Source organism: Heptranchias perlo, chromosome 5 (assembly GCF_035084215.1).
Source record: "Heptranchias perlo isolate sHepPer1 chromosome 5, sHepPer1.hap1, whole genome shotgun sequence".
Taxonomy (NCBI): domain Eukaryota; kingdom Metazoa; phylum Chordata; class Chondrichthyes; order Hexanchiformes; family Hexanchidae; genus Heptranchias; species Heptranchias perlo.
The window spans coordinates 112,470,322-112,479,483 of record NC_090329.1 but is presented as its reverse complement, the minus strand read 5'-3'; positions in this window follow the sequence as shown (position 1 = coordinate 112,479,483).

Genomic DNA, 9,162 nt, shown 5'->3' with positions numbered 1-9,162 from the left:
CTGAAATCGGTAGTGCCAGCGCTGTGCGTTCTCTGAATTTGGTAGTGTTAGCGCTGTGCATTGTCTGAACTCGGTAATGTTAGCACTGTGTGATGTCTGAACTTAGTAATGTTAGCGCCGTGCGGTCTCTGAACTCTGTAGTGCTAGTGCTGTGCGTTTTCTGAACTACAGAGTGTTAGCGCGGTGCATTGTCTGTAGTGTTAATGCTGTGTGTTCTCTGAAATCTGTAAGGAATCTTACAATACCAGGTTATAGTCCAATTGTTGGACTATAACCTGGTGTTGTAAGATTCCTTACGTTTGTCCACCCCAGTCCATCACCGGCATCTCCACATCATTCTCTGAAATCAGTACTGTCAGCGCTGTGTGTCCTCTGAATTATTGTAAACAATTTTACAACACCAAGTTATAGTCCAACAATTTTATTTGAAAATCACAAGCTTTCGGAGGCTTCCTCCTTCCTCAGGTGAATGTGGAAATGAAATCCTCGAACCTTTCGCATTTATAAATCACAGAACAATACCTGGTGATTACAGATAGTCTTTCCAACTGCCCGTTGCCAAGGCAATCAAAGTGTTCAGACAGAGATGTGTCACCTACAGGGCCACCGAATATACCACCGAATGGCTACCATCCTCTGAATTAGGTAGAATTAGCGCTGTGCCTTGTCTGAACTTGGTAGTGTTAGCTTTGTGCATTCTCTTAACTCAGTAGTGTTAGTGCTGTGCGCTCTCTGAACTCGGTAGTGTTAGCACTGTGCGTTCTCTGAACTCGGTAGTGTTGGCGCTGTGCGTTCTCTGAACTTGGTAGTGTTGACGCTGTGTGTCCTCTGAATTAGGTAGTGTTAGCGCTGTGCCTTGTCTGAACTTGGTAGTGTTAGCTCTATGCATTCTCTTAACTCGGTAGTGTTGGCGCTGTGCGTTCTATGAACTTAGTAGTGTTGGCGCCGTGCGTTCTCTGAAATCCATAATGTTAGTTCAGTGTGGTATCTGAAATGGGCAGTGCCAGTGCTGTGCGTTCTCTGAACTTGGTAATGTTAGCGCTGTGTGTTGTTTGAACTCGGTAGTGTCAGCGCTGTGCATTGTCTGAACTTGGAAGTATTAGTGCTATGCGTTCTCTAAACTCAGTAGTGTTAATGCTGCACAATTTCTGAAATCCGTAGTGTCAGTGCTGTGCGTTCTTTGAACTCGGTAGTGTTGGCGCTGTGTGTTGTCTGAACTCATTAGTGTTTGCGCTGTGCGTTGTCTGAACTTGGTAGTGTTAGCGCCGTGCATTCTCTAAACTCGGAAGTATTAGTGCTCCACGTTCTCTGAACTTGGTAGAGTTAGCGCTGTGCGATGTCTGAACACAGTAGTGTTCGCGCTGTGCGTTCTCTGAACTCGGTAATGTTAGCGCTGTGCGTTGTCTGAACTCGGCAGTGTTGGCGCTATGCATTCTCTGAACTCGGTAGTGTCAATGCTATGTATTCTCTGAACTCGGCAATGTTAGCGTTGTCTGAAATCGGTAGTCATCGCGTTCCTCCTCGTCTGAGCAGATCCTGTGTATTCGCAGGATTACTTGCGAATACACAGGATCTGCTCAGACGAGGAGGAACGTGATGGACACCTACAGACGCTGAAAGACGCCCTCGTAAAAAAGGGATATGACGCTCGACTTGTCGATCGGCAGTTCCGACGGGCCACAGCGAAGAATCGCATAGACCTCCTCAGAAGACAATCACGGGACGCAACCAACAGAGTACCCTTCGTCGTCCAGTACTTCCCCGGAGCGGAGAAACTACGCCATGTTCTCCGCAGCCTTCAACATGTCATCGATGACGACGAACACCTCGCTAAGGCCATCCCCACACCTCCACTACTCGCCTTTAAACAGCCACCCAACCTCAAACAGACCATCGTTCGCAGCAAATTACCTAGCTTTCAAGAGAACAGCGTCCACGACGCCACACAACCCTGCCACGGTAACCTCTGCAAGACATGCCAGATCATCGACACAGATACCACCATCACACGAGAGGACACCACCCACCAGGTGCATGGTTCATACTCCTGTGACTCGGCCAACGTTGTCTACCTCATACGTTGCAGGAAAGGATGCCCCAGAGCATGGTACATTGGCGAGACCATGCAGACGCTGCGACAACGGATGAACGGACACCGCGCAACAATCGCCAAACAGGAGGGTTCCCTCCCAGTCGGGGAACACTTCAGCAGTCATGGACATTCATCCACCGACCTTCGGGTAAGCGTACTCCAAGGCGGCCTTCGAGACACACGACAACGCAAAATCGTCGAGCAGAAATTGATAGCCAAGTTCCGCACCCATGAGGACGGCCTCAACCGGGATCTTGGGTTCATGTCACGCTACACGTTACCCCACCAGCGAACAAATGTTATCTGTTTTTAATATAATGGGTCATTTGCTGGCTCTCTCTGCCTTCCGGATGTTTCTGCCTCTCTCTGTTTTTTTTCTCTGTTTTTTTTCCCTGTTTGTTTTTTTGTTGAATGTGTATTCGGGGGTTCTGCAGGTGACACCTCTCTGTCTGAACACGGTGATTGCCTTGGCAACGGGCAGTTGCAGGGGCAGTCTGTAAACACCATGTATTGTTCTATATGTATAAATGCGTAGGCTTCAAGGAGCTCCTGAAACATTTACCTGAGGAAGGAGGAAGTCTCCGAAAGCTTGTGAATTTAAAATAAAATTGCTGGACTATAACTTGATGTTGTAAAATTGTTTACAATTGTCAACCCCAGTCCATCACCGGCATCTCCACATCATGACTACCATCGTATTCAGTATACTGGGACCTACTGTTTTCCGTGGCTAACCTGTCTGAACACCAACGACACCTTTGATTGGTGTGATGGTGTCCCAGCCTAATATAAGATATGCGATTTGAGAACCTCTCATTCACTTACTCACCTGATGAAGGAGATAATCTCCGAAAGCTTGTGATTTTCAAAGAAAACTGTTGGACTATAACCTGGTGTTGTAAGATTCCTTACATCTCCAACAAGAGAGAGAGTCTAACCACCTCCCCTTGACATTCAACGGCATTACCATCGCCGAATCTCCCACCATCAACATCTGTTTATCCATATGCTAATTGGCATATGGATAAACAGATCAGGAAGGTGAACGTGTGGCTGAAAGACAGGTGTGGGAAAGAGGGGTTCCATTTCATGGGACACTGGCACCCGTACTGGGACAGGAAGGAGCTATACCGTTGGGACGGGTTTCACCTGAACTGGAATGGGACTTGGGCTGTCCCATAAATAGGGCTGTCAGTAGGACTTTAAACTGATAAGACAGGAGGAAGGATCTGGGGAAGATAACATAAGTCTGAAGAAAAAAGAAATAGGAAATGAGAGTAAAGGTCAGACCAAGTTAAGGAATAAGGGTAACTTAAACAGTCAGGCAACAAGTTATAGAACATAAGTGCAAAATGATTGTTAAAAACAAAGGGGGTGTGGGAACAATTACTAAAAATAAATTAAGTTGCCTGTACAGCAATGTGCACAGCGTCCAAAACAAAACGGGGGAACTGGAGACAATAATTCATAGCGAGCGTTAGTGCTGTGGGGGAGGGTTTAAACTAATTTGGCAGGGGGATGGGCACCAATATGTAGCATTAGAAAGGAGAAACAAGGTGCACAAAGGATTGGGAGAGATGGATAGCATTAGAGTAAGAAATAGTACAGTATTAGGTGGGATCAGACTCAGAGAGAATGCGAGAAAGTCTAAGATAGGTTTAGAGTACCCGTGTGTAAATGCATGAAGCATGGTAAATAAGGTTGGTGAGCTGCAGGCGCAAATAGCCAAATGGAAATATGATGTAGTGGCGATAACAGAGACCTGGCTCAAAAAAGGGATACAAGGTGTTCAGGAAAGATATGGAAGGAAAAAAAAGGAGTATGTTTCCGGCTCAACAAGGCATTGCTGGATCTAGTTCCAGGGAATGAAGTGGAGCAAGCGTCAGGCCATTCGGCCCATCGAGCCTGTGCTGGCTCTTTGTAAGAGCAATCCAGTTAGTCCTATTCCCCCGCTCTTTCCCCATAGCCCTGCAAGTATTTATCCGATTCCTTTTTGAAAGCCTTGATTGAATCTGCTTCCACCACCCTTTCAGGCAGCACATTCCTGATCATAACTACTCACTGCGTAAAAAAGTTTTTTCTCATGTCACTTTTGGTTCTTTTGCCAATCACCTTGAACCTGCGTCCTTTGGTTCTCGACCCTTCCGCCAATGGGAAGTTTCTCTTTACTTACTTTAAACCCTTAATGATTTTGAAAACTTGGATCAAATCTCCTCTTAACCTCCTCTGCTCTAAGGAGAACAACCCCAGCTTCTCCAGTCTATCCATGTAATTGAAGTCCTTCATCCCTGGAACCATTCTAGTAAATCTTTTCTGCACCCTCACCAAGGCCTTCACATACTTCCTGAAATGCAGTGCCCAGAATTGGACACAATACACCAGCTGTGGCCAAACCAATGTTTTACAAAGGTTCAACTTAACTTCCTTGCTTTTGTACTATATGGCTTTTCATAAAACCAAGGATCACGTATGCTTTTTTAACTGCATTCTTAACCTATCCTGCCACCTTCATAGATTTGTGCACATATACCCCCAGGTCTCTCTGTTTCTGCACCCCCTTTAGAATTGTACCCTTTAGTTTCTATTGCCTTGCCTCATTCTTCTTGCCAAGATGTATCACTTTGCATTTATCTGCATTAAATTTCATCTGCCATGTGTCCACCCATTCCACCAGCCTGAGTACGTCCTCTTGAAGTCTATTACTATCCTCCTCACTGATTACTACACTTCCAAGTTTTGCGGTATCTGCAAATTTTGAAATTGTGCCCTGTACGCCCAAGTCCAAGTCATTAATATGTATCAAGAAAAGCAGTGGACCTTGTACCGACCCCTGGGGAACACCATTGTATGCCTTCCTCCAGTCCAAAAACAACCTTTCACCACTACTTTCTGTTTCCTGTCACTTAGCCAATTTCGTGTCCATGCTGCCACTGCCCCTTTTATTCCATGGACTACAATTTTGCTGACAAGCCTATTATGTGGCACTTTTTCAAATGCCTTTTGAAAGCCCATATACCCAAATCAACTGCATTGTCCTCATCAACCCTCTCTGTTACCTCCTCAAAAAACTCAATCAAGTTAGGTTAAACATGATTTGCCATTAACAAATCTGTGCTGGCTTTCCTTAATTAACCCACTCTTGTCCAAGTGACCATTAATTTTGTCCCGGATTATCATTTCTAAAAGCTTCCCCACCACCGAGATTAAACTGACTGGCCTGTAGTTGCCGGGTTTATCCTTACACCCTTTTTTGAACAAGGGTGTAACAAAAACCAATACAAAGAAGTTAGGAAAGAAATCAATAAAAACAATTAGGAAAGCAAAGAGGAACTACAAGATTAAATTATCAAGGAATATAACAAGAAATTTTACTTTTATTATTTATGTGTCTGTAGAATTGCTGCAGGAGTTCCTCAGGGCAGTGTCCTAGGCCCAACCATCTTCAGCTGCTTCATCAATGACCTTCCCTCCATCATAAGGTCAGAAATGGGGATGTTCGCTGATGATTGCACAGTGTTCAGTTCCATTCGCAACCCCTCAAATAATGAAGCAGTCCGAGCCCGCATGCAGCACGACCTGGACAACATCCAGGCTTGGGCTGATATGTGGCAAGCAACATTCGCGCCAGTCAAAGTATTCTTTTTTTTATTCGTTCATGGGATGTGGGCGTCGCTGGCGAGGCCAGCATTTATTGCCCATCCCTAATTGCCCTTGAGAAGGTGGTGGTGAGCCGCCTTCTTGAACCGCTGCAGTCCGTGTGGTGAAGATTCTCCCACAGTGCTGTTAGGAAGGGAGTTCCAGGATTTTGACCCAGCGACGATGAAGGAACGGCGATATATTTCCAAGTCGGGATGGTGTGTGACTTGGAGGGGAACGTGCAGGTGGTGTTGCTCCCATGTACCTGCTGCTCTTGTCCTTCTAGGTGGTAGAGGTCATGGGTTTGGGAGGTGCTGTCGAAGAAGCCTTGGCGAGTTGCTGCAATGCATCCTGTGGATGGTACACACTGCAGCCACAGTGCGCAGATGGTGAAGGGAGTGAATGTTTAGGGTGGTGGATGGGGTGCCAATCAAGCGGACTGCTTTGTCCTGGATGGTGTGAGCTTCTTGACTGTTGTTGGAGCTGCACTCATCCAAGCAAGTGGAGAGTATTCCATCACACTCCTGACTTGTGCCTTGTAGATGGTGGAAAGGCTTTGTGGAGTCAGTAGGTGAGTCACTCGCCGCAGAATACCCAGCCTCTGACCTGCTCTTGTAGCCACAGTATTTATATGTCTGGTCCAATTAAGTTTCTGGTCAATGGTGACCCCCAGGATGTTGATGGTGGGGGATTTGGCGATGATAATGCCGTTGAATGTCAAGGGGAGGTAGTTAGATTCTCTCTTGTTGGAGATGGTCGTTGCCTGACACTTGTCTGGCGCGAATGTTGCTTGCCACATATCAGCCCAAGCCTGGATGTTGTCCAGGTCGTGCTGCATGCGGGCTCGGACTGCTTCATTATTTGAGGGGTTGCGAATGGAACTGAACACTGTGCAATCATCAGCGAACATCCCCATTTCTGACCTTATGATGGAGGGAAGGTCATTGATGAAGCAGCTGAAGATGGTTGGGCCAAGGACACTGCCCTGAGGAACTCCTGCAGCAATTCTACAGACACATAAATAATAAAAGTAAAATCAGAATAGTGATAGGTCCACTAAGGGATGCACAAGATTCTCTCACAGGTAATGTAGCAAAATGGCACAAATATTGAATAGTCACTTTGCCTCCGTATTTTCCAGGGAGACTAACAAGGTGGGTAGGACATTAGATGAAGAGATTGAAAAAGATATTAAAACATTTGAGATAGAATGGGGGGAGATAATTAACAAAATAATCAAACTTAGGGAGGATAAGACCCCCTGGTCCTGATGGAATGCATCCGCAAATATTAACAGAAGTTAGGGAGGAGATAGCAGAGGCACTATTTTATATATATATATATATATATATAAAAAATTCACTAGAAAAGGAAATAGTACCAGAGGACTGGCAGACAGCTAATGTTATTTCTATTTTTAAAAAGTCCAGTTAGCTTAACACGGTGGTAGGAAAGATAATGGAATCTTTACCCAAAGATGTCATAGAAAGACATCTCGAGAATGAAAATATAATAAAGAATAGTCAGCATGGATTTCAGAAGGGAAGGTCATGCTTGACCAACCATATTGAATTCTTTGAAGAAGTAACAGAAAGAGTAGACATGGGTAATCCAGTAGATGTAATATATTTGGATTTTCAAAAAGCCTTCGATAAGGTACTGCATAGTAGACTCATGGCTAAGGTCAGAGGACAGGTAGCAGTGTGGATAGCAAGTTGGCTAGAAAACAGAGTGGGGGTTAAGGGTAGCTACTCAGACTGTCAAAAGGTAGGAAGTGGTGTTCCACAGGGGTTGGTGCTGGGACCACTGTTCACAATTTACATTAACGATTTGTTCGGAAGTACATTTTCAAAATTTGTGGACGACACCAAATTGGGGGAAATAGTTAATACTGAGGAGGACTGTGATAAAGTCAAGGAAGACATTAATAAACTTGCAGAATGGGCATGTAATTGGCAAATAAATTTCAATGTAGATAAGTATGAGGTATTCCATTTTGGTAGGAAGAATAAGGGGGCCACATACTGCTTGGATAATAAGAGTCTAAATGGGGATCGGGGGGTACAGATACACAAATCACTAAATTTGGCGATGCAGATTAATAAGGCCATAAAAAAAGCAAACCAAGCACTGTGTTTCAGTTCTCGAGAGATAGAATAGAAAAGCAGAGAAGTTATGTTAAACTTGTATAGAACCTTGGTTAGACCACACTTGGAGTATTCTGCACAGTTCTGGTCTCTATAATATAAAAAGGATATAGAGGCATTGGAGAGGGTGCAAAAAAGATTCACAAGGATGATACCAAAACTGAGAGGATATGCTTATCAGGAAAGATTGAGCAGGCTGGGGCTCTTTTCTCTAGAAAAGGGGAGGCTCAGGGGTGACCTGATAGAGGTCTTTAAGATAATGAAAGGGTTTGATAGGGTAGACATAGAGAAAATGTTTCCACTTGTGGGGGAGTATAAAAGTAGAGGTCATAAATATAAGATAGTCACTAATAAATCTAATAGGGAATTCAGGAGAAACTTCTTTACCCAAAGAGTGGTAAGAATGTGGAACGTGCTACCACAAGGAGTAGTTGAGGCAAATAGCATAGATGCGTTTAAGGAGAAGGTAGATAAGCACATGAGGAAGAAAGGAATAGAAGGGTATCCTGATGGGGTTAGATGAAGTAGGGAGGGAGGAAGCTCGTGTGGAGCATAAACGCCGAATGGCCTGTTTCTGTGCTATAGTTTTGATGTAACTCAATGTAAATAAAAGACCCACCTGTTAACTGAATTTTAAATTAAAAAAATTAATTAATTCATGGGATGCTGGCAAGCCCGTCATTTATTACCCATCCCTAGTTTCCCTTGAGAAGGTGGTGTTGTGCCTTCTTCTTGAACCGCCGCAGTCTGCGTGGCGAAGGTGCTTTTGCAATGCTGTTAGCTAGGGAGTTCCAGGATTTTGACCCAGCGATGATGAAGGATTAAGTGCTTTGCTATTAGACCAGTGGTTTATTTTAAAACTATGTCTAGAATAAATAGAATTTTAAAATAAATTTTTGCCATAAATAAACGATGAATTCAGAAGACTGTATGCACAGCAATACGTTAAGCCTAATATTTTATTCCTCTTGATGTGAGATAAATACCAGTTATTATACTGTCAAAGTGTTTAAGTTAAACTCCAAATTTGTACCAAAAGGAAGATACTAAATATCTAGACTAGACAACAAGAATAGTTTTCATTTATATAGTTCCTTTAAATATGATGAAACGTCCTAAAGTAATTCCTAAACAAGAACAAGGAAAATGGACACGAGGCAGGAAGGCTAGAAGCACTTAGGAGGGGTGACCAAAAACTTGGTTGAAGAGATTGATTTTGAATATCTTTCTAATGGTAAAAAGAAGGATTAGGAATGGCATGGCTGTAGGCTGTGTCGCCAATGGTGG